General features: G+C 52.8%; 1 long non-coding RNA gene across 3 annotated transcripts in view; it reads right to left on the reverse strand.

Annotated features, from left to right (window-relative positions):
- LOC144376451 (uncharacterized) overlaps positions 1 to 25,581 on the reverse strand; it is a 48,372-nt gene extending 22,791 nt beyond the window's left edge. The window contains exons 1-6 of one of the 3 annotated variants that reach the window (XR_013436952.1): positions 25,420 to 25,580; positions 19,880 to 19,956; positions 17,348 to 17,417; positions 16,380 to 16,563; positions 15,208 to 15,340; positions 12,701 to 12,855 (exon numbers count right to left, since the gene is read on the reverse strand). This is a non-coding gene — a long non-coding RNA (uncharacterized LOC144376451). Of the gene's footprint in view, positions 1 to 12,700; positions 12,856 to 15,207; positions 15,341 to 16,379; positions 16,564 to 17,347; positions 17,418 to 19,879; positions 19,957 to 25,419 lie in introns of all 3 variants that reach the window. The other 2 variants (XR_013436954.1, XR_013436953.1) reach the window with 2 other exon arrangements.
- Positions 25,582 to 25,827: the final 246 nt, after the last annotated feature.

Genomic DNA, 25,827 nt, shown 5'->3' on the forward strand with positions numbered 1-25,827 from the left:
AGAGTGGGGTGCGGTGGGGGGGCGGCGCGAGGGGGACCGCGGGGAGCGCGCGCGCGCGGTAGGGGGCCCAAGCAAGGGGCCCCCCGTCCGACCCGACGACCTGGAGCGACGCCACCCGACGCCACGGCACGCCACGCGACACGAACGACGAGGAACACGCGCTGGGGGCCCCAGCCCAGGAGCTTAAAGCTCCAGGGAGAGGATGGGGAGGGCTGGCTGGGCTTAGGGGCAGCATGCAAGGCGAGAGGGCAGGGGAGGGAGGGGAGGGGATCCCGCAGGCCAAGGTCATTGCAGCGCCCAGGTCCACTGCCAGGTGTCAGGGTTCCTGCAGCCAAGGGGGCCCAGGCGAGGGGCGGGGCTGTGTTTCCCCTAGGGAGCCTTCAGGGCGCAGAGGCCATCTGATGGCACTCCTCCGCAATCCAGGGGAGTAGATCCTCAAGAGAGGGACCTGGACCCAAGCGGGGCCAAAGGAGGGCCCTGCGTGTGGAAAGGCTGCCAGCGGCCAGCATGAAGCTGGGTAGCTGGGTGGCTGGGTGGGAGGGGTCCCGGGACCCACTGGAGGAGCCCAGGCTAGGGAGCCAGGCGACCTAGGACAAGCAGCAGGGAGAGAGCTCAAGGGGAATGAGGGAAGGGGAGGAAGGGGCGGCCAGAGGAGGAGGAGGAGGAGAGAGTGGGGTGTGGTGGGGGGGCGGCGCGAGGGGGACCGCGGGGAGCGCGCGCGCGCGGTAGGGGGCCCAAGCAAGGGGCCCCCCGTCCGACCCGACGACCTGGAGCGACGCCACCCGACGCCACGGCACGCCACGCGACACGAACGACGAGGAACACGCGCTGGGGGCCCCAGCCCAGGAGCTTAAAGCTCCAGGGAGAGGATAGGGAGGGCTGGCTGGGCTTAGGGGCAGCATGCAAGGCGAGAGGGCAGGGGAGGGAGGGGAGGGGATCCCGCAGGCCAAGGTCATTGCAGCGCCCAGGTCCACTGCCAGATGTCAGGGTTCCTGCAGCCAAGGGGGCCCAGGCGAGGGGCGGGGCTGTGTTTCCCCTAGGGAGCCTTCAGGGCGCAGAGGCCAGCTGATGGCACTCCTCCGCAATCCAGGGGAGTAGATCCTCAAGAGAGGGACCTGGACCCAAGCGGGGCCAAAGGAGGGCCCTGCGTGTGGAAAGGCTGCCAGCGGCCAGCATGAAGCTGGGTAGCTGGGGTGGCTGGGTGGGAGGGGTCCCGGGACCCACTGGAGGAGCCCAGGCTAGGGAGCCAGGCGACCTAGGACAAGCAGCAGGGAGAGAGCTCAAGGGGAAAGAGGGAAGGGGAGGAAGGGGCGGCCAGAGGAGGAGGAGGAGGAGAGAGTGGGGTGCGGTGGGGGGGCGGCGCGAGGGGGACCGCGGGGAGCGCGCGCGCGCGGTAGGGGGCCCAAGCAAGGGGCCCCCGTCCGACCCGACGACCTGGAGCGACGCCACCCGACGCCAGGGCACGCCACGCGACACGAACGACGAGGAACACGCGCTGGGGGCCCCAGCCCAGGAGCTTAAAGCTCCAGGGAGAGGATAGGGAGGGCTGGCTGGGCTTAGGGGCAGCATGCAAGGCGAGAGGGCAGGGGAGGGAGGGGAGGGGATCCCGCAGGCCAAGGTCAGCGCAGCGCCCAGGTCCACTGCCAGATGTCAGGGTTCCTGCAGCCAAGGGGGCCCAGGCGAGGGGCGGGGCTGTGTTTCCCCCTAGGGAGCCTTCAGGGCGCAGAGGCCAGCTGATGGCACTCCTCCGCAATCCAGGGGAGTAGATCCTCAAGAGAGGGACCTGGACCCAAGCGGGGCCAAAGGAGGGCCCTGCGTGTGGAAAGGCTGCCAGCGGCCAGCATGAAGCTGGGTAGCTGGGTGGCTGGGTGGGAGGGGTCCCGGGACCCACTGGAGGAGCCCAGGCTAGGGAGCCAGGCGACCTAGGACAAGCAGCAGGGAGAGAGCTCAAGGGGAAAGAGGGAAGGGGAGGAAGGGGCGGCCAGAGGAGGAGGAGGAGGAGAGAGTGGGGTGCGGTGGGGGGGCGGCGCGAGGGGGACCGCGGGGAGCGCGCGCGCGCGGTAGGGGGCCCAAGCAAGGGGCCCCTCGTCCGACCCGACGACCTGGAGCGACGCCACCCGACGCCACGGCACGCCACGCGACACAAACGACGAGGAACACCCGCTGGGGGCCCCAGCCCAGGAGCTTAAAGCTCCAGAAAGAGGATGGGGAGGGCTGGCTGGGCTTAGGGGCAGCATGCAAGGCGAGAGGGCAGGGGAGGGAGGGGAGGGGATCCCGCAGGCCAAGGTCATTGCAGCGCCCAGGTCCACTGCCAGGTGTCAGGGTTCCTGCAGCCAAGGGGGCCCAGGCGAGGGGCGGGGCTGTGTTTCCCCTAGGGAGCCTTCAGGGCGCAGAGGCCAGCTGATGGCACTCCTCCGCAATCCAGGGGAGTAGATCCTCAAGAGAGGGACCTGGACCCAAGCGGGGCCAAAGGAGGGCCCTGCGTGTGGAAAGGCTGCCAGCGGCCAGCATGAAGCTGGGTGGCTGGGTGGGAGGGGTCCTGGGACCCACTGGAGGAGCCCAGGCTAGGGAGCCAGGCGACCTAGGACAAGCAGGAGGGAGAGAGCTCAAGGGGAAAGAGGGAAGGGGACGAAGGGGCGGCCAGAGGAGGAGGAGGAGGAGAGAGTGGGGTGCGGTGGGGGGGCGGCGCGAGGGGGACCGCGGGGAGCGCGCGCGCGCGGTAGGGGGCCCAAGCAAGGGGCCCCCCGTCCGACCCGACGACCTGGAGCGACGCCACCCGACAGCACGGCACGCCACGCGACACGAACGACGAGGAACACGCGCTGGGGGCCCCAGCCCAGGAGCTTAAAGCTCCAGGGAGAGGATGGGGAGGGCTGGCTGGGCTTAGGGGCAGCATGCAAGGCGAGAGGGCAGGGGAGGGAGGGGAGGGGATCCCGCAGGCCAAGGTCAGCGCAGCGCCCAGGTCCACTGCCAGGTGTCAGGGTTCCTGCAGCCAAGGGGGCCCAGGCGAGGGGCGGGGCTGTGTTTCCCCTAGGGAGCCTTCAGGGCGCAGAGGCCAGCTGATGGCACTCCTCTGCAATCCAGGAGAGTAGATCCTCAAGAGAGGGACCTGGACCCAAGCGGGGCCAAAGGAGGGCCCTGCGTGTGGAAAGGCTGCCAGCGGCCAGCATGAAGCTGGGTAGCTGGGTGGCTGGGTGGGAGGGGTCCCGGGACCCACTGGAGGAGCCCAGGCTAGGGAGCCAGGCGACCTAGGACAAGCAGCAGGGAGAGAGCTCAAGGGGAAAGAGGGAAGGGGAGGAAGGGGCGGCCAGAGGAGGAGGAGGAGGAGAGAGTGGGGTGCGGTGGGGGGGCGGCGCGAGGGGGACCGCGGGGAGCGCGCGCGCGCGGTAGGGGGCCCAAGCAAGGGGCCCCTCGTCCAACCCGACGACCTGGAGCGACGCCACCCGACGCCAGGGCACGCCACGCGACACGAACGATGAGGAACACGCGCTGGGGGGCCCAGCCCAGGAGCTTAAAGCTCCAGGGAGAGGATAGGGAGGGCTGGCTGGGCTTAGGGGCAGCATGCAAGGCAAGAGGGCAGGGGAGGGAGGGGAGGGGATCCCGCAGGCCAAGGTCAGCGCAGCGCCCAGGTCCACTGCCAGGTGTCAGGGTTCCTGCAGCCAAGGGGGCCCAGGCGAGGGGCGGGGCTGTGTTTCCCCTAGGGAGCCTTCAGGGCGCAGAGGCCAGCTGATGGCACTCCTCCGCAATCCAGGGGAGTAGATCCTCAAGAGAGGGACCTGGACCCAAGCGGGGCCAAAGGAGGGCCCTGCGTGTGGAAAGGCTGCCAGCGGCCAGCATGAAGCTGGGTGGCTGGGTGGGAGGGGTCCTGGGACCCACTGGAGGAGCCCAGGCTAGGGAGCCAGGCGACCTAGGACAAGCAGGAGGGAGAGAGCTCAAGGGGAAAGAGGGAAGGGGACGAAGGGGCGGCCAGAGGAGGAGGAGGAGGAGAGAGTGGGGTGCGGTGGGGGGGCGGCGCGAGGGGGACCGCGGGGAGCGCGCGCGCGCGGTAGGGGGCCCAAGCAAGGGGCCCCCCGTCCGACCCGACGACCTGGAGCGACGCCACCCGACGCCATGGCACGCCACGCGACACGAACCACGAGGAACACGCGCTGGGGGCCCCAGCCCAGGAGCTTAAAGCTCCAGGGAGAGGATGGGGAGGGCTGGCTGGGCTTAGGGGCAGCATGCAAGGCGAGAGGGCAGGGGAGGGAGGGGAGGGGATCCCGCAGGCCAAGGTCATTGCAGCGCCCAGGTCCACTGCCAGGTGTCAGGGTTCCTGCAGCCAAGGGGGCCCAGGCGAGGGGCGGGGCTGTGTTTCCCCTAGGGAGCCTTCAGGGCGCAGAGGCCAGCTGATGGCACTCCTCCGCAATCCAGGGGAGTAGATCCTCAAGAGAGGGACCTGGACCCAAGCGGGGCCAAAGGAGGGCCCTGCGTGTGGAAAGGCTGCCAGCGGCCAGCATGAAGCTGGGTAGCTGGGTGGCTGGGTGGGAGGGGTCGCGGGACCCACTGGAGGAGCCCAGGCTAGGGAGCCAGGCGACCTAGGACAAGCAGCAGGGAGAGAGCTCAAGGGGAAAGAGGGAAGGGGAGGAAGGGGCGGCCAGAGGAGGAGGAGGAGGAGAGAGTGGGGTGCGGTGGGGGGGCGGCGCGAGGGGGACCGCGGGGAGCGCGCGCGCGGGGTAGGGGGCCCAAGCAAGGGGCCCCCCGTCCGACCCGACGACCTGGAGCGACGCCACCCGACGGCACGGCACCCCACGCGACACGAACGACGAGGAACACGCGCTGGGGGCCCCAGCCCAGGAGCTTAAAGCTCCAGGGAGAGGATAGGGAGGGCTGGCTGGGCTTAGGGGCAGCATGCAAGGCGAGAGGGCAGGGGAGGGAGGGGAGGGGATCCCGCAGGCCAAGGTCAGCGCAGCGCCCAGGTCCACTGCCAGGTGTCAGGGTTCCTGCAGCCAAGGGGGCCCAGGCGAGGGGCGGGGCTGTGTTTCCCCTAGGGAGCCTTCAGGGCGCAGAGGCCAGCTGATGGCACTCCTCCACAATCCAGGGGATTAGATCCTCAAGAGAGGGACCTGGACCCAAGCGGGGCCAAAGGAGGGCCCTGCGTGTGGAAAGGCTGCCAGCGGCCAGCATGAAGCTGGGTGGCTGGGTGGGAGAGGTCTGGGAGCCCTGGGGACCCCGGAGGCGAGCTAGGGAGCCAGGCGACCTAGGACAAGCAGGAGGGGAGAGGCTACCGAGGGAAAGGAGGAGGAAGCGGAAGAGGAGGAGGAGGGCGGAGAGAGAGAGGAGTGGGTGCGGTGGGGGGGCGGCGCGAGGGGGACCGCGGGGAGCGCGCGCGCGCGGTAGGGGGCCCAAGCAAGGGGCCCCTCGTCCTACCCGACGACCTGGAGCGACGCCACCCGACGCCACGGCACCCCACGCTACACGAACGATGAGGAACACGCGCTAGGGGGCCCAGCCCAGGAGCTTAAAGCTCCAGGGAGAGGATGGGGAGGGCTGGCTGGGCTTAGGGGCAGCATGCAAGGCGAGAGGGCAGGGGAGGGAGGGGAGGGGATCCCGCAGGCCAAGGTCATTGCAGCGCCCAGGTCCACTGCCAGGTGTCAGGGTTCCTGCAGCCAAGGGGGCCCAGGCGAGGGGCGGGGCTGTGTTTCCCCTAGGGAGCCTTCAGGGCGCAGAGGCCAGCTGATGGCACTCCTCCGCAATCCAGGGGAGTAGATCCTCAAGAGAGGGACCTGGACCCAAGCGGGGCCAAAGGAGGGCCCTGCGTGTGGAAAGGCTGCCAGCGGCCAGCATGAAGCTGGGTGGCTGGGTGGGAGGGGTCCTGGGAAACACTGGAGGAGCCCAGGCTAGGGAGCCAGGCGACCTAGGACAAGCAGCAGGGAGAGAGCTCAAGGGGAAAGAGGGAAGGGGAGGAAGGGGCGGCCAGAGGAGGAGGAGGAGGAGAGAGTGGGGTGCGGTGGGGGGGCGGCGCGAGGGGGACCGCGGGGAGCGCGCGCGCGCGGTAGGGGGCCCAAGCAAGGGGCCCCCCGTCCGACCCGACGACCTGGAGCGACGCCACCCGACGCCACGGCACGCCACGCGACACGAACGACGAGGAACACGCGCTGGGGGCCCCAGCCCAGGAGCTTAAAGCTCCAGGGAGAGGATGGGGAGGGCTGGCTGGGCTTAGGGGCAGCATGCAAGGCGAGAGGGCAGGGGAGGGAGGGGAGGGGATCCCGCAGGCCAAGGTCATTGCAGCGCCCAGGTCCACTGCCAGGTGTCAGGGTTCCTGCAGCCAAGGGGGCCCAGGCGAGGGGCGGGGCTGTGTTTCCCCTAGGGAGCCTTCAGGGCGCAGAGGCCATCTGATGGCACTCCTCCGCAATCCAGGGGAGTAGATCCTCAAGAGAGGGACCTGGACCCAAGCGGGGCCAAAGGAGGGCCCTGCGTGTGGAAAGGCTGCCAGCGGCCAGCATGAAGCTGGGTAGCTGGGTGGCTGGGTGGGAGGGGTCCCGGGACCCACTGGAGGAGCCCAGGCTAGGGAGCCAGGCGACCTAGGACAAGCAGCAGGGAGAGAGCTCAAGGGGAATGAGGGAAGGGGAGGAAGGGGCGGCCAGAGGAGGAGGAGGAGGAGAGAGTGGGGTGTGGTGGGGGGGCGGCGCGAGGGGGACCGCGGGGAGCGCGCGCGCGCGGTAGGGGGCCCAAGCAAGGGGCCCCCCGTCCGACCCGACGACCTGGAGCGACGCCACCCGACGCCACGGCACGCCACGCGACACGAACGACGAGGAACACGCGCTGGGGGCCCCAGCCCAGGAGCTTAAAGCTCCAGGGAGAGGATAGGGAGGGCTGGCTGGGCTTAGGGGCAGCATGCAAGGCGAGAGGGCAGGGGAGGGAGGGGAGGGGATCCCGCAGGCCAAGGTCAGCGCAGCGCCCAGGTCCACTGCCAGATGTCAGGGTTCCTGCAGCCAAGGGGGCCCAGGCGAGGGGCGGGGCTGTGTTTCCCCTAGGGAGCCTTCAGGGCGCAGAGGCCAGCTGATGGCACTCCTCCGCAATCCAGGGGAGTAGATCCTCAAGAGAGGGACCTGGACCCAAGCGGGGCCAAAGGAGGGCCCTGCGTGTGGAAAGGCTGCCAGCGGCCAGCATGAAGCTGGGTAGCTGGGTGGCTGGGTGGGAGGGGTCCCGGGACCCACTGGAGGAGCCCAGGCTAGGGAGCCAGGCGACCTAGGACAAGCAGCAGGGAGAGAGCTCAAGGGGAAAGAGGGAAGGGGAGGAAGGGGCGGCCAGAGGAGGAGGAGGAGGAGAGAGTGGGGTGCGGTGGGGGGGCGGCGCGAGGGGGACCGCGGGGAGCGCGCGCGCGCGGTAGGGGGCCCAAGCAAGGGGCCCCCCGTCCGACCCGACGACCTGGAGCGACGCCACCCGACGCCAGGGCACGCCACGCGACACGAACGACGAGGAACACGCGCTGGGGGCCCCAGCCCAGGAGCTTAAAGCTCCAGGGAGAGGATAGGGAGGGCTGGCTGGGCTTAGGGGCAGCATGCAAGGCGAGAGGGCAGGGGAGGGAGGGGAGGGGATCCCGCAGGCCAAGGTCAGCGCAGCGCCCAGGTCCACTGCCAGATGTCAGGGTTCCTGCAGCCAAGGGGGCCCAGGCGAGGGGCGGGGCTGTGTTTCCCCTAGGGAGCCTTCAGGGCGCAGAGGCCAGCTGATGGCACTCCTCCGCAATCCAGGGGAGTAGATCCTCAAGAGAGGGACCTGGACCCAAGCGGGGCCAAAGGAGGGCCCTGCGTGTGGAAAGGCTGCCAGCGGCCAGCATGAAGCTGGGTGGCTGGGTGGGAGGGGTCCCGGGTCCCACTGGAGGAGCCCAGGCTAGGGAGCCAGGCGACCTAGGACAAGCAGCAGGGAGAGAGTTCAAGGGGAAAGAGGGAAGGGGAGGAAGGGGCGGCCAGAGGAGGAGGAGGAGGAGAGAGTGGGGTGCGGTGGGGGGGCGGCGCGAGGGGGACCAGGGAGCGCGCGCGCGCGGTAGGGGGCCCAAGCAAGGGGCCCCTCGTCCGACCCGACGACCTGGAGCGACGCCACCCGACGGCACGGCACGCCACGCGACACGAACGACGAGGAACACGCGCTGGGGGCCCCAGCCCAGGAGCTTAAAGCTCCAGGGAGAGGATAGGGAGGGCTGGCTGGGCTTAGGGGCAGCATGCAAGGCGAGAGGGCAGGGGAGGGAGGGGAGGGGATCCCGCAGGCCAAGGTCAGCGCAGCGCCCAGGTCCACTGCCAGATGTCAGGGTTCCTGCAGCCAAGGGGGCCCAGGCGAGGGGCGGGGCTGTGTTTCCCCTAGGGAGCCTTCAGGGCGCAGAGGCCAGCTGATGGCACTCCTCCGCAATCCAGGGGAGTAGATCCTCAAGAGAGGGACCTGGACCCAAGCGGGGCCAAAGGAGGGCCCTGCGTGTGGAAAGGCTGCCAGCGGCCAGCATGAAACTGGGTGGCTGGGTGGGAGGGGTCCCGGGACCCACTGGAGGAGCCCAGGCTAGGGAGCCAGGCGACCTAGGACAAGCAGCAGGGAGAGAGTTCAAGGGGAAAGAGGGAAGGGGAGGAAGGGGCGGCCAGAGGAGGAGGAGGAGGAGAGAGTGGGGTGCGGTGGGGGGGCGGCGCGAGGGGGACCGCGGGGAGCGCGCGCGCGGGGTAGGGGGCCCAAGCAAGGGGCCCCCCGTCCGACCCGACGACCTGGAGCGACGCCACCCGACGGCACGGCACGCCACGCGACACGAACGACGAGGAACACGCGCTGGGGGCCCCAGCCCAGGAGCTTAAAGCTCCAGGGAGAGGATAGGGAGGGCTGGCTGGGCTTAGGGGCAGCATGCAAGGCGAGAGGGCAGGGGAGGGAGGGGAGGGGATCCCGCAGGCCAAGGTCAGCGCAGCGCCCAGGTCCACTGCCAGATGTCAGGGTTCCTGCAGCCAAGGGGGCCCAGGCGAGGGGCGGGGCTGTGTTTCCCCTAGGGAGCCTTCAGGGCGCAGAGGCCAGCTGATGGCACTCCTCCGCAATCCAGGGGAGTAGATCCTCAAGAGAGGGACCTGGACCCAAGCGGGGCCAAAGGAGGGCCCTGCGTGTGGAAAGGCTGCCAGCGGCCAGCATGAAGCTGGGTAGCTGGGTGGCTGGGTGGGAGGGGTCCCGGGACCCACTGGAGGAGCCCAGGCTAGGGAGCCAGGCGACCTAGGACAAGCAGCAGGGAGAGAGCTCAAGGGAAAAGAGGGAAGGGGAGGAAGGGGCGGCCAGAGGAGGAGGAGGAGGAGAGAGTGGGGTGCGGTGGGGGGGCGGCGAGAGGGGGACCGCGGGGAGCGCGCGCGCGCGGTAGTGGGCCCAAGCAAGGGGCCCCTCGTCCGACCCGACGACCTGGAGCGACGCCACCCGACGCCAGGGCACGCCACGCGACATGAACGAGGAGGAACACGCGCTGGGGGCCCCAGCCCAGGAGCTTAAAGCTCCAGGGAGAGGATAGGGAGGGCTGGCTGGGCTTAGGGGCAGCATGCAAGGCGAGAGGGCAGGGGAGGGAGGGGAGGGGATCCCGCAGGCCAAGGTCATTGCAGCGCCCAGGTCCACTGCCAGGTGTCAGGGTTCCTGCAGCCAAGGGGGCCCAGGCGAGGGGCGGGGCTGTGTTTCCCCTAGGGAGCCTTCAGGGCGCAGAGGCCAGCTGATGGCACTCCTCTGCAATCCAGGGGAGTAGATCCTCAAGAGAGGGACCTGGACCCAAGCGGGGCCAAAGGAGGGCCCTGCGTGTGGAAAGGCTGCCAGCGGCCAGCATGAAGCTGGGTGGCTGGGTGGGAGGGGTCCCGGGACCCACTGGAGGAGCCCAGGCTAGGGAGCCAGGCGACCTAGGACAAGCAGCAGGGAGAGAGCTCAAGGGGAAAGAGGGAAGGGGAGGAAGGGGCGGCCAGAGGAGGAGGAGGAGGAGAGAGTGGGGTGTGGTTGGGGTCGGCGCGCGGTAGGGGGCCCAAGCAAGGGGCCCCTGTCCGACCCGAGGACCTGGAGCGATGCCACCAGATGCCTTGGCAAGCCATGCGACAGGAATGAGGAGGTACATGCGCTGGGGGGCCCAGCCCAGGAGCTTAAAGCTCCAGGGAGAGGATAGGGAGGGCTGGCTGGGCTTAGGGGCAGCATGCAAGGCGAGAGGGTAGGGGAGGGAGGGGAGGGGATCCCGCAGGCCAAGGTCAGCGCATCGCCCAGGTCCACTGCCAGGTGTCAGGGTTTCTTGAGCCAAGGGGGCCCAGGTGAGAGACTGGGCTTGGTGAGAGGGTCCCATTAGTGGAGCCCAGGCTATGGAGATTCAGGTGGAGCTGAGTGTGTGGTCAGTGCTTGGATACCTCAGCAACAGTGCAACATATGGGAGTCCCAAGAGGATGCCTTAGCAAGGGGCCTGAATTCCTGAGAAGGTGATGGTGCTAGGGATTCGGTCATTAGTGATCTGGGGCTCCAGCAAGGAGCCAATCCAGGCCTGGAGATTCATATTCCAGGGCCCTAATCAGGCCTGAGGAGGGTTGGGAGAGAGTGGAGAGAGGGGACAGTGAGGATAGATGGGATAGAGAGTGGAGAGAGAGGGCAGCGAGTTTTGGGAGTAGGGGGTAGAGAGGTGAGACAGAGGAGGAAGAGAGGGGAGAGAGAGGGGAGAGAGAGAGCACAAGGTGGATAGTGTGGTCCAGGAGGAGGCAGGCTCAAGGCCCAGTTTCATTGTTTGCTTTCTGGGGTGGGAGAGCATGGCAACAGCTGAGGGAGGCTAAAGGGCCCAGGCAAGGGGCCTGCAGCCAAAGCCCAGGGTCTTCTGGCAACAAAGGCCACCAGAGTCTCAGGGGATGTTCCTGTGTCCTGGAGAAGAGAGGAAAGCAAGCAAGGAGGCTCACATCTGAGATTTTGAAAACAAGGCCAAGGGGCCTGTGCAAGGGAGAGTGCAATTATTCTCAGGCATGTCCTCATTTAAGGAGATTCTATTGTTCCTCCAGCATGCCAGCTTGGCAGGCTGAGATAGCTGCCTCAGAAATTGTCTTGTCAGGTCCTTGGGGTAGGCTAAGGAATTGGGAGAGCATTGGGGTGCCATGTAACGTCCTGGGACATAGAATGAATGTGTAAATTTTGAAAGCAAGTAGCCCAAGCAAGAAGCCTATGCAATGGAAACACATGGGAATATTCCGCCATGTGCTGAAGCCACAAAACCAAGGCAGAGCCTGGCCAGGTAATGTGGCATGGGAGTAGAGGACAAAACAGGTATAGGATGTCTCCTATAAGTTTCCATGCAAGTGGCTCAATGGAGGATCCCAATGCTGATGCCTATGTAATGTCTCAGGCTAGATGTGTAGGCCCAAGGGAATCCTGGCACCATGGGTCCGAGCAAGAAAACTGCTCATGTAAATAACCCAGTTAATGGACTTGTATTTAGGACACAATTGCGTCTAGTGGATCCACAGAATCAGTGTCTCCATAAGTTCCCATCTGGGATTGTTTCAGTGCTCTGGCCAGGGTAGCACATTAGGATCCTTGGCAAGGGAATGTCTAACCATTAAGCATTGGGTGCTAAAGTTGTGTTTGAAGACTCCAGTTTGTCCTCTTGTCATGGCACTCAATCAGGAGCATATATAAAGGCATTGCCATATCCTGGTAGAAAGGGTAAGGATGTGACTCCGGGAAAATGGATGATGCAAGAATCATGAGCAGGGATTAGGAGTGGGGTTGTTCCAGATAAAGTTCCAGTGCAAGGTTCATGGATGTGGGTCTTGGTGAGCTAAGGTAGAATACAAGTGACATGGACACATGGTCATGGAATTCTGGAAACACAGGGAAATCCTTTTCAAAATAACCATTTGTTAAGAACATGAAGGTAAAGGTAGGGACTGGTCTGGTCACAGGTCTGGGAAAGAGGATGTGGTAATGGTCTCAAGTTAGAGGCCCAGGCACTAGCCCAGGACATTGGGGCTTGTTTTGTCAGTCACATTCACTTGACTGGGCAACAGAGATAAGAGTCCCTTACAAGGGTCAGGACTGTACCTTGGACAAGTATATAGAATAACTAGCCCATGCAAGCATTGGGGAAATGGACCTAAGGAAAGGGTCTTGTCATTTAGAGTAAGATGAGAATCTGTGGCCATGAAAGTTGTACACAACGGCATGGTAATTTTGTGAGGCCAAATTGTTAAGACCAGGAAGTAAACGTGGCAATGGAATAAGGGCACAGGACTGGTGCAGGGAATGTGGCAGAGGAATGTAGCAAGGGTCCAAAGCAAAAAATCTAGGCAACAAGTGTAAGGAGCCTGTAACACACAAAAGGAAGGGAGGCTGGGGTACGGGGGTGGGGCTTATGGAGTATCTATCTGCAGCTTCTTCCTAAATGGCCACAACTCTTGCACTTCCAGCCACATCTCCATTTTCAATGCCCACACTTGCACTATCCAGCTGGTTCTTATTTCCTGCACTCATACCTACTGTGCACTTGTGGCCTTTCCTCATAACCCTATTTCTCACACTTGAATGGTAGAGCTGAAAGTCTGGATTGCCTGTGATATTTCCAGCTCTGCTGCTGTGTCTCAATGTTCAGCCCCAAGTGTGACAGAAACCTAGCAGTCCCATGACAATCCAGTCCCAGGAAAACCAAAGTCCTAGTCAATCCTCTATCCACATCCCACCCCACCCCACCACTATATGAAGGAAGGAGACTTACCATCTGAAGCAGGAACATCTCGGCTTGGCCACCAATATAGCTCCTCCTTCTGGAAAGGGCTTCTTCCCCTTCATTTCAGTCACATGATTTTCACACATCAGGTACCAAGAGAGCTTACTGGCTAGGAATCGGTCAAACTGGCTTTTCCTGGAAGTCTGATATGGGAGATTTCCAGAAGCCAATCTTTCTCCTCAAACCTCAGTTTATTCATGTGAGAATGATACAAACCCACAAAAAATGCTGAGCTGTTGACAAAAGTTTTATCTCTGTGGTCCCAGTTACAGTCACATATGACATAACATTTCAGTCAATGAAGACCAGTTTGTAAGTTGTTGATCCCATCAGACTAGATCACCTAGTGATGTAGCCATCTGACTTTATTAGGTCCATACTCTGATGTTTGCATATGGACAAAATTATCTCAGGATGCATTTGTCAGAAAACATTCCATCATAGAGCAATACCATAAATGTATGCCTGTGAGCAAGCATCATTTTGTTCCAGGAAAATCCTTTATATAAATTAATGTTACTTAGATGATTTAAAATTAAAATTTTCTATTTTGTTCCAAAAAGAAAAGCTGCCTAAAATTTTGTAGCCTGCCGCCTAAAGCTAGGAGTCTCAATCAGTGATTCCTTGCCTAGCATGCACCAGGCCATAGTTTTAATCACCAGAATGGCAAGAACAAAACAAAACCTAGAGCCTCAGTCAGTCTGCTAATTCCACCAACAACATGGGGCCACCAAACCAGAACAATTTCAAGTGAACTTGCTCTTTCTCATCTCAGATATGTACTGCTCTATGGTGAACATGTCAATACTGTGTTAACTTCATAGGATCAATAACCCTTCCCCTAAGAACCTCCCTCATGTCCTGCCCTTTATGAGACTCTCTTGATACTCTAGACATTTAGACAATACAAAGTCATAAAACAAATTACATCATGAAACTCAGTTATAACTACTAAATTATCCTAAAATAGAACCAATAATAGAATCTGTTACTTTTTTTAAAAAATCTGGGCAGCCCATGATTAAGGCAATGCCACCATGTTCAGAGATGAAAGTTCACGAAGTTTCTGACTTTACCAGTGGGTTAATCTAATAGCTGGCTTAATAATTTGAACAGACGACAGGGAGTTAGTCAAGAGTATCGGCATATGGGGCCTGAATGGAGGAAGTAGTTCATTATGGGTTTGCCTTTGAGAACAATTATTTGTCCTTGTCCCCTTCCTCCTCTATCCTGCTTCCCTGCTGCCAAGAGCTGAGCAGCTTTCCCTGAGCATATTCTTCTGCCATGATATTCTGCCTCATTTCGGTCCTAGATCAATGGTGCTAACTGACATGGACTGAGTCCTCTGAAACCATGAACCAAAATAAACTCTTTTCTCCAAGTTGCTCTTGTTCAGGTATTTGGATCACAGCCATGAAAAGCTAACATAGCATCTTTATATTTTTTTTCATGTGAGGTTATTTTTTTTATTTTAGTTTTCATTGTCAATGGACCTTTACTGTATTTATTGATAAGTGGTGCTGAGAATCGAACCCAGTGCCTCACACATGATAGGCAAGTGCTCTGCCACTGAGCTACAACCCCAGTCCTGAGCTTATTCTTAAAAAAAATTTAGCAAATATATAAAAACCTCAATCACATAACCACAAATATTGACTTAATAAAATTATTAGTTACACCACCAGAAATATACTATTTGCCTGAGTCTCTGATCCTCACAATTAATATCCTGGAGGCTTTAACCTATCGGAACTTGATGACAAGTACCAATACAAAAGTATTTTAATTCTTTAAATACATAACTGAAATTATTATTAATTTTAAGATAAAGACACTTGGCTTATTTTTCTGTGAAATCTTTATACTGAAAATATAAATGAGCCTCCCAGTAAGGAAATGTCCATCAAGTGGCAAAATTCATTAACATGAACCAATAACAAATGTATTCCTTAAGTACATCTTATATTCATTTTTCTTAGAAAACCTGTATTCAACCATTTGAGTTAACAGTAAATGGAAATTAAAGTTAATTGTTCCCTTCCATCTTATAGAAGAGAAAACTCAACTATTACTAACAGTTAAGCATAAAAACCAAAGTTCCTAAGCACTATAACTATATGGAATACAACTATTTTACTTCATTTGGCAAATGTTGTTGGTACTTAACCATGTGCCAGACATTACAAATAACTTCTACTGAATTTCCATTACAATCCTGATGTGGGTCCATTATTTCTATGATTTTGAAAACACAATTGACCAAAATTTTTATAACTCTCATGTCAATATCATGTGGTCAATGCCCACAGGTCAAGGTCAAACTCAAAAGCAAGACAGCCAAGAAACCCATCAAGGGATCTGACACAAGAAAGAGGGTCTACCTTGTTGCATCTGTGTGGGCCAGGCCACCTAATACCACTTCCCTTCCAATTCCCTCTTCCAGAAGCTCCTCACCCCCAACGACATACCCTGTGTGCATTTTCATCTGCACTCACCTTAGGACTTTGTCCAGTGGGTTCTTCCCCTGAGTACTCACAGTTTGTAAAGACCAAGAAGGGCACTGGCTGTAGCTGGGGAGGTGAAGGAAGGAGGTGTGAAAACAGTCCAATTTCACTCGAAGGGTCAAAGCTGAAGAACAAATGGAAGAGCTCATGGATGCCAGGCCTGGGAAGAACCTCAGTGTCCAGTGTACTATCCCACTGCTTCCTCACAACCCTCTGCTCAACCACTTTGCAATTTACTGCACTATCTACTAATTTATTTCCTATTGCCCATCTCTCCCCTACCAGAGAATATACCCAGGTAAGGGCAGCATTTTGCTTGGTAAGGAAACTACTAAAGTAAGGGCCCTGCAGCCTAGGCTGAAAAGAATCATGTTATGATTTGGATATGAAGTGTCCTGAAAAGTTGTGAATGCAGAATTATTCAAGGTGAAATGATTAGACTTAGAGCTGTGACCTAAATGGGTTCACCTTATTTTGATTAGAGTAATCCCAGTGGGGGGGAATCATAAGCAGGTGGGGTATGATTGAAGGAAGTGGGTCACTGGATACCTTTCCCTGTGGTCTCTTCCCCTTTCCCTGTCTCCTGGCCAAAATCAATGGGGTAGCACTCCTCCATCATGCCCTTCCACCATGACATTCTGCCTCATTTTTGGGCCCAGAGCAATGCAGAAAGTCTACCATGGATTGAACCTCTAAAACTATGAGCCAAAATAAAATTTTAGTCCTTTACATTGTTCTTGTCATGTACTTTGTTGTTAGTGACAAAAACCCTGACTAACACAGGCCACAAGCCTTGTCTAAAGAAGGTGAAGGATACAGGAATGCACAGACTAGAAAATGCCTCCTTGGAGAGCCAACCAGTAAATAATTCTGCCTGGTGAATCATCCAGTCTGCACCACTATTCAACTGTGCTCCTGTGCCAAAAAAGCAGTCATGACTGTTCCAATAAAACCTTACTTAGAAAAACATGTGGCAGGTCAAATTTGACTCACAGGTAGTCATTTCCTAAATGAAATAAAGTTCAAGGACAGAGAAAAATGCCATGATAGAGTTTCATGGATCTGTCAAACAGCAACAACAACAATGGCAGAGGTTTTACAAAGCCTAATAGTGACACAAAATCCTGAAAATAATGCCCCAGGCTGGGTATGGTGGCTCCTACCTGTAATTCCAGCAGCTCAGGATGTTGAAGCAGGAGGATTATGAGTTCAATGCTACCCTCAGCAACTTATAGAGGACCTAAGCAATTTAATGAGACCCCCATCTCTAAGTAAAATATTAAAAATGTTGGGTAGGTGATTCTGTAGTTAAGCAGTTAAGCATCACTGGGTTCAAATCCTTGGTACCTAAAAAAAAAAAAAATTAAATGACACCACATTTCCAGCTAGAGACAAGATCATAAAAGTAAACAATAGGAACCTGAATCTAACCTCACAGCCTCAGGAACATATTTTATAAGGTCAACACCCACTTGACCTGAATAACAGTTTAACACATGTGCAACTGAATTCTATAACCAGCTTCATGGCTGTGAGCTAAAAGTCAAAAGCACTCAGGGACCAGACAGGAGTGCTGAAGAACATTTCTACTACCTGATGATACCTGCACCAATTTAGCAAAAGGAAAAAAAAGGAAGTAAATGAAAATTTATGATTCCTCATTCTCATGAAAATCATTAGAAAAGTCATTGAATCAGCAATAACCTTGTATAAAAGTACCTTTCAGAGCTGGGGATATTGCTCAGTTGACAGAGTGCTTGCCATGCCTGCAAACCACCCTGGGTTCAATCCCCAGCATCACACACACACACACACACACACACACACACACACACACACACACACACACACAAAAGTCCCTTTCACAACATACAAAAAAAATTCAAGTCCTCAAGAACAAACAACATAAAAACATACAGACCCACACTTCAATAAGGGGCACATGTGGTGACTGGAGTGAACACATGCTGTGCATGGGTCAAAAAAAATTAATTTTGAGAACAAGATGTCACAATGAATGTAATTTTAATCAATATCATAATGTTTGGGGGTAAGATAAAGTTGTTGGAAAAGATTTTTGAAGAGGCGTGGAGAGGGGCTGGGGATGTGGCTCAAGCGGTAGCGTGCTCACCTGGCGTGCGTGCGGCCCGGGTTCGATCCTCAGCACCACATACAAACAAAGATGTTGTGTCCGCCGAGAACTAAGAAAAAATAAATAAATATTAAAAAACATTCTCTCTCTCTCTCTCTATCCCCCCCTCTCTCTCACTCTCTCTTTAAAAAAAAAAAAAGAGGCGTGGAGAAGGAGGTGAAACTTGTAAAAGAGTAGCTATGACCAGTGGGAACCCACTGGGAATGCTCTGTCTATTTCTGGACCCCACAGCCGTGCTGGCAAGAGCAAACAGGCTTTTTCTGGGTGAAGGGGAGTGGTGAGGGCAATGCTGGGGATGGAACTCAGGGTCACTCTATCATGGAGCAACTCCCATGGCCATTTTGTAAGTTGTAGCAGCATTTTGTAAGTTGCTGAGGCTGGCTTCCAACTTGCAACCCTGTTGCTTAAGCCTTTCAAGTCACTAGAATTACAGGCATGGTCCACCAGGCTAGTGGGGTTCTTCATCTAAGAACTCATTCTCTCTACCCGTTTTTTCCTTATAGCTCATGGGTAGCTTTTTCAGACTCCAGAATGTACAAAGGCTTGGAATTATGGCACCTATGTCCACCTGTTCATGGGTTGATCCTGGAACAAGGAAAGAGGGTGGCTTGCTTTTGATGCTGGGCTGTGTGTTATGTAACTATGAAATGATTCTAAATACTTCTAAAGTTTGATGTTTTTGGAGCATGTTTCCTCCTTGCTAGAACATGGTGTGTTACCAGACCTCCTATATCCCATCAGACTCCCCACGTGTCAGCTACTGATCTAAACTACTGAGCTTCAGAAAAGATCCCAGCTTAAGAGTTTGACAGACAGCTTGAGAGTTTAGGTTAAGGAAGAGCCACACTCTCTCATGGGAAAGCCCATGACACTTCTCTGAAAGCCTAGAGCCAAGCAGTGACAAGGCAAGTCCTCATCAGCTGTGAATAAATTTTAGAAGCCTTAGCCACCAATACCACCTGCTACCAACTAGCAATAAGAGACCTTACCTGTTATGGTGACTGTCCATCAAGGTGATCAATCTGACTTTCTCCAAGAACTGTTTCTATGCTTCAATGAGACTTTATTTTTCACAAGGCCTGTTTCCATATTAATTGAACAAGTGGGCTTTAAAAATTTTGGAAACCCTATTATGTGGTTAAAGTACTTCCTCTACATGGTGTATTCTATGAGGATATTTTCACATTATTCTTTCTTCTCTGAGCATTGTAAACCTACACAACTATTTTCATTCTTTTTCAATAAACTCTGGGCTGGGGATGTGGCTCAAGCGGTAAGCACACTCACCTGGCATGCGTGGGTTGCTGGGTTCCATCCTCAGCACCACATAAAAATAAAATAACGATGTTGTGTTCACAAAAAACTAAAAAATAAATATTAAAAAATTCTCTCTCTCTCTCAAAAAAAATCCTACTGCCACTGTCTCTATTGAATGCTTTAATACCTTGCTTAAATAAAAGCTTCAGTTGCTTACTAAACCCTTAAAACAGAGACAAAGACCAAAGTTCTATAGCAGGCTATAAAATCATTAAAAAAATAGAGAGCCAGCAGAGCCTTGTAATCCCAGCAACATGGAAAGCTAAGGCAGGAGGAATGCAAGTTCAAACCCAGCCTCAGCAACTTAGCGAGACACTGTCTTAAAATAGAAAGAAACTCACCAAGGCCCTGTCTCTAAATAAAATATAAAAAAAAAACTGGCTGGGGATGTGATACAGTGGTTAGGTGCCTATGGGTTCAATCCCCAGTATCAAAAACAAAGAAATAAAGATATAGATACAATAGTGATACTCCTATGAAAACATTACTACCAGTAAGATCACCAATACATCTTATTATAGATAAGTTACCACTGATTATCATAAACACTTCAAAAGCCTTAATTGAAAAACATGAGAAGGCTGGGGTTGTGGCTCAGTTGTAGTGAGCTTGCCTGGCAGGTGTGAGGCACTGGGTTGGATTCTCAGCATCACATATAAATAAAAAAATAAAATAAAGGTCCAATGACAATAAAAAATATTTAAAAAACATGAAAGCCTTGCCCAGTGGTAACCATATGTAATTCCCTCTCAGTCACTGGGGGAATAAGGCGGGAAGAAAGAAAGTTAGTGAACAACAGCCTGGGCAATTTAGGCCTTGTGCCAAAATAAGCAATAAAATCTGCCCTGGCTAAGCCAGGAGAGGTAGTGGAAACCTATAGTCTCAGTGGCTTTTGAAGCTGGGGCGAGAGGATTGATAGTTCAAAGCCAGTTTCACCAATTTAATGAGTCAGTAAGCAAATCAGTGAGACCCTGTCTGTAAAAAAAATATTTAAAAAGGGCTGGGGATATGGTTCAGTGCTTAAGCGCCCAGGGGTTCAATCCCCAGTACAAAATAATACAAACTCAAAGGCTATAGCTCAGTGGTAAAACTCCCCTGGATTTAATCCCCAGTATCAAACACACACATACACACACACACACACACACACACACACACACGAATGAGTGTCCAACTTGTTAATGAGGTACACACCTTTTTAGCAACTCTGCAAACTGAGGAAGGAGGAACCAAAGTTTTAAGCCAGTCTCAGCAACTGAGGGAGACACTGTCTTAAAATAGAAAGCAAAAAGAACTTGAATGTAGCTCAGTGACAGAGAATATCTGGATTCAACCCCGAAATGACTACCAGGGGAGAAAAAAACAAAAAACCAAAAAAACAAAAAACAGAATATTGGCCCATGAGTGAAGCTCTGAATTTAATCTCCAGTCCTGCCAAAAATAGAAGACATATATTATCGTTCATTAAATTGTTAAAGTGGGCTGGGGTTGTAACTCAGTGGTAGTGTGCTTTCCTAGCATGCTTGAGGCACTGGGTTCAATCCTCAGCATCACATAAAACAATACACAAACAAAATAAAGGTACTGTGTCATCTATAATTTAAAAGAAAACATTAAAAGACATTCTTTAAGTTATAAGAATACTACAAAACAAATATCTTTATAAACAAGAATAACAACTTAGAACTCAATGGGGAAACACTCATTAGGAATAGGGGAGGGGGTGAGGGGTTGGGGGATGCTTGGCATGTAAACTCTAGACATTAAACCCAGGGCCTCCACACATGCTCAACATTGACCTTTTACCCTCAGCACAGAAAACAGCAATTGTTAAAAATATATGACACCTAGGAATAAACTCTCATGCAAGCTCTACAGTTATAAAAATGCAAAACTTTCGGGCTGGGATTGTGGGTCGCCTAGCACGTGGGAAGCCCCAGGTTCGATCTTCAGCACCACATAAAAATAACTAAAGATATTGTGTCAAACTACAACTAAAAAAAAAAAAAAACAAACTGCAAAACTTTCCTGATACCTTTTTAAATGATGCAAAATTTCATCCAACTAGAGTCAAACCTCTATTTGGATGAAAATTATAAAGAAAATATTAAAAGACAAAAGCCTAAACCTAGACACAGAAGGTACCAACCTGTAGTCCGAGATGCTCAGAAAACTGAGACAGGAAGACAACTTGAGCCCCAAACTTTAAAGCTAGCCTGGACAACATAGGAAGACCCTCTTCCAGAAAAAGAAAGAAAGAATGAAAACAAACAACAACAAATATGAAATAACTCTACTCAGCAGGTGAGGCAGAAGGATAAAAAGTTGCAGGCTAGCCTGCTTCTAAATAAAAAATAAAAAGGGCCAGGGATAAAGTTCAGTGAGTAGTAGTTCACTCCTGGGTCCAATCCCTAGTTCCAGCAAAAAAAAAAAAAAAAAAGAAAACAACCATAATAAAGCAATTCACAAAGTACAGGGCAGGCTGGCATAGTGACAACATGTGTAATCCCAGCAGAGCTTGGGAGGCTGAGGCAGGAAGAGCACAAATTCAAAATCAGCATCAGAAATTTAGTGAAGCCTTAAGCAACTCAGACAGACCCTGTCTCTAAATAAAAATAAAAAAACTGGATGAGGATGTGGATCAGTGATAAAACTCCTCTGGGTTCAATCAGCAGTATCAAGTGCACACACAAACACAACACAATGAATGTCCAGCTGGTTAAAGAGGTACACTCCTTTAATCCCAGCAACTCAGCAAAATAAGAAAGAAGGAACCGAAGTTTGAAGCCAGCCTTGGCAACTAAGGGAGACACCATCTTAAAATAAAAATTAAAAAGGGCTTGGCATTTAGCACAGTGGCAGAGAATCTCTGGGTTCAACCCCTAAATCCCAACCAGAAAGAAATAAGGTGGCCTATGAGAGCAACTCTGAGTTTAATCCCCAGTTCCGCCAAACATAGAGCATGTAATATTATGATTCGTTAAATTAAGTCATAAGAATGCGAGAAAATAAATATCTTTATAAACTAGAATAACCAGTTATAACACAATGAGAAGAAACTCATTAGGAATAGAGGAGGGGGTGAGGAGTTGGTGGGGGGGGAGAGTTGGCGTCTCACTGTATGTGAACTCTAGACATTAAACCCAGGGCCTCCACACGTGTTCAATATTCACCCTATACCCTCAGCACAGAGAACAGCAATTATTAAAAATATATGACACCTAGGAATAAACTCTCATGCAAGCTCTACAGTTATGATACTGCAAAACATTCCCCATATGATAAAAAACTTCACCCTACTGAAGTCAAACCTCTTTTTGAATGAAAATCCCAAGAAAAACAAAATACAAGTGTCTAAACCTGGACGCAGAAGGTACCAGCCTATAGTCCCAGCTGCTCAGAAAGCTGAGACAGGAGGACAACTTGAACCCAAAACTTTTAAGACTAGCCTGGACAACATAAGAAGACCTTCCAGCAAAAGAAAACAAACAACAACAACAAATATGAAATAACCTCTCCAGAGGTAAGGGAGTACAATGAAAAGTTCCAGGCTAGCCTACCTCTAAACGAAAAATAAAAAAAGGCCAGGGATAAAGCTCAGTGGGTCCAATTTCTAGTTCCAGAAAATAATAATAATAATAATAATAATAATAATAAAAGAACTTTAAAGCAGTTCACAAACAACAGGATAGGCCCCCAAACAAACAAACAAACAAAAGATATATGTACAATAGAAACACTCCTGTGGAAACATTACTACCAGCACCAACCACCAATACAACTTCCTATACAGAAGATTACCATTGATTATCATAAACACTTTAAGGGAAAAGTCTTCATTAAAAAAACGTGAGAGGGCTGGGGATGTGGCTCAAGCGGTAGCTCGCTCGCCTGGTATGCGTGGGACCCGGGTTCGATCCTCAGCACCACATACCAACAAAGATGTTGTGTCCTCCGAGAACTGAAAAATAAATATTAAAAATTCTCTCTCTCTCTCTCTCTCTCTCTCTCACTTTCTCTTAAAAAAAAAACAAACAAACAAACAAAAAAAAAAAAAACGTGAGAGCCAGACACAGTGATGACCATGTGTAATACCCTCTCAGCAACTGAGAAGGAACTAAGCCACTAAGGCAGGAGGAATGAAATTTAGAAAGCAGCCTGGGAATTCAGACCTTCTGCCAAAATAAGCAATGAAAATTATCATGGCTGATCCAGGCAAGGTGGTGTACACCTGTAATCCCAGTGGCTCAGAGGGTAAGGCAGGAGGATTGTGAGTTCAAAGCCAGCCTCAGCAACTTAGTAAGTCACTAAGCAACTCAGTGAGACCCTGTCTCTAAATAAAATGTTGTAAAAGGGCTGGGGATGTGGCTCAGTGCTTAAGCGGCCTGGATTCAATCGCTCCTAAAAAAAACAACCAACCAACCAACCAACCAACAAAACAAACAAACAAAAAACCACATAGCTGTAGCTTAATGGTGAACCTCCCCTGGGTTGAATACCCAGTATCAAACACACACACACACACACACTCGCGCGCACACACACACACACACACACACACACACACACTCACGTACGCACATGCGTGTGCATTTTGGGAGGCACACACACAAAGGAATGAATGTCCAGCTGGTTACAGAGGTACACTCCTTTAATCCCAACAACTTGGCAAACTGAGGAAGGAGGGATCCCAATTTGAGACCAGCTTCAGCAATTTAGGGAGACACTGTCTTAAAAAGTAAAAAGGGGGGATGGGTGGTGGCTCAGTGGTAGAGCGCTTACCTAGCACTTGCGAGGCCCTGAGTTCCACCCTTGGAACCACTTAAAAACAAAGCAGAGGATCCAACTACAACTAAAAAAAATAAAAAATAAAAAAAAAAGAAAAGAAAAGAAAAGAAAAATATCTGTGTTCAACCGCCAAATCCTCACCCCCCCAAAAAAAGCAAGCCCATGAGTTCAGCTCTGAATTTAATCCTCAGTTCCACCAAAAATAGAGAACGGATATTATCATTCATCAAATTGTTTAGGTCACAAGAATGCTAGAAAAACAAATATATTTATAAACAAGAATAACCAGTTAGAACACAATGGGGAAAAACTCATTAGAAATAAATGAGAGGGGCTGGGGATGCGGCTCAAGCAGTAGCGCGCTCGCCTTTGCGGCCCGGGTTAGATCCTCAGCACCACATACAAAGAAAGATGTTGTGTTCCCCGAAAACTAAAAAATAAACATTGAAAGATTCTCTCTCTCTCTCTGATAAATGAGGGGTTGGAGGGTTGTGGGGGTGGTTGGCGTAGTGCTACACCTGAACTCTAGACATTAAACCCAGGACACCCCACATGTTTAACATTCACCCCATACCCTCAGCATAGAAAACAGCAATTGTTAAAAATATATGACACCTAGGAATAAACTCTCATGCAGGCTCTACAGTTGTAAAACTGTAAAATGTTCCTGAAATGATGAAAACTTCACCCAACTGGAGTCAAACTTTATTTGGATGAAAATCTTAAGAAAAACAAAATACAAACACCTAAACCTGCTCACAGAAAGTACCAGCCTGTAGTCCCAGCTGCTCAGAAAGCTCAGACAAGAGGACAACTTGAGCCCTGAACTTTAAGGCTAGCCTGGACCCCCTTCCATAAAAAGAAAACAAAAAGCAACAACAAATATGAAATAACTCTACTCCAGAGGTGAGGCAGTAGGATGAAAAGTTCCAAGCTAGCCTGCCTCTAAAGAAAAATTTTTAAAAAGGCCAAGGATAAAGCTCAATGGTAGAACACATCTAGGTCTAATTCCTAGTATGGGTGGTGGGGGGGAGAACCATAAAACAATTAACAAAGAAAAGAAAGGCTGGGCAAGGTGGCACACACTCTGGTATTCTCAGCAGAGCTTAGGAGGTTGAGACAGGAGTGCAAATTCAAAGCCAGTCTCAGCCATTTAGCAAGGCCCTCAGCAACTTAGCTAGATCCTGTCTTTAAATAAAATATAAAAAACTGGCTGGGAAAGTGGTTCAGTGGTTAATCTCCCTGGGGTTCAACCCCTGGGGCCCCCCAAGAAATATAAAATATAAAGACAGAATGTTCTACCACTCAGGGGCTGAACAAAATGCAAAGGAAGTCTACCTATTGAACCGGCAGAGATGTAAGGACTGACAACCCTGTTTCTGGACCTTGGGTACTGACCCAGTGATTTCACTTCCACAAACTCATTTTGAAGAGTTAGGGCCAATTCAACAAATATATTCCAAAAACTCGCTTAAATAAGGAAAAATAAAGTAGGCAAAGTGACTCATGACTATGATCCCAGGTACTCAGGAGCACGAAACTTCGGGATACCAATTTTAGGACAATCTCAAGCAAGGTAGTGAGACCCTGTTGATTCAGAATAAAAAGTAAAATAAATAATAAAAATGGGCTGAGGGGGCTGGAGTTGTGGCTCAGTGGTAGAGCGCTTGCCTACCATGTGTGAGACAAGGAGTTCAATTCTCAACACCTCATATAAACAAACAAAATAAGGATCATTGACAACTAAAAATATATTTTCAAAAAAAAATGGGCTGGAGATGTAGCTCAGTGATACAGTAGTCCTAGGCTCAATCCCCATTAGCAAAAATAGTTTAAACAAAAACCGGCAGATCACTATAAGGAAATATTTGTGCATTGGCTCATTCAGGCTTCTAAAACAAAACCCCAATGCACCTCTGACTTACAAACAACCATTTATTTCTTACCGTTTTGCTGGGGTAGAAGTTGGAGATTGAAGACTGCTTCCAAATTGCTTAGACACCTTCCTGAAGGCTCCTTACAAAAGGGAGAATCAATCTGGGACTCCTTTGTATGGGCGCATCCATATCCTGGGGTGGGGACTCCACCCTCATGGTTAAAGGCTCCTCCCCTTAAGAGATAAGTTTCGGCACTGCTAATGGTACATTTATGGCATCACCACTCCCTCAATAGGGCGGAATAAATTAGAGTGCATCCAAACAAAATATCACTCAACCTTTGAGAAGTTATTTAGACCATGAGGCAAACAAACTTTTCATGTTTTGAGAAAACTAAGAAAATCCAAACACCACCAGTGTGACAATAATAATGAATTACCGTTGATAGTCTTCAGTATTTATGAAAACTTAGCTTTG

The sequence above is a fragment of the Ictidomys tridecemlineatus genome, chromosome 3 (assembly GCF_052094955.1).
Source record: "Ictidomys tridecemlineatus isolate mIctTri1 chromosome 3, mIctTri1.hap1, whole genome shotgun sequence".
Classification (NCBI taxonomy): domain Eukaryota; kingdom Metazoa; phylum Chordata; class Mammalia; order Rodentia; family Sciuridae; genus Ictidomys; species Ictidomys tridecemlineatus.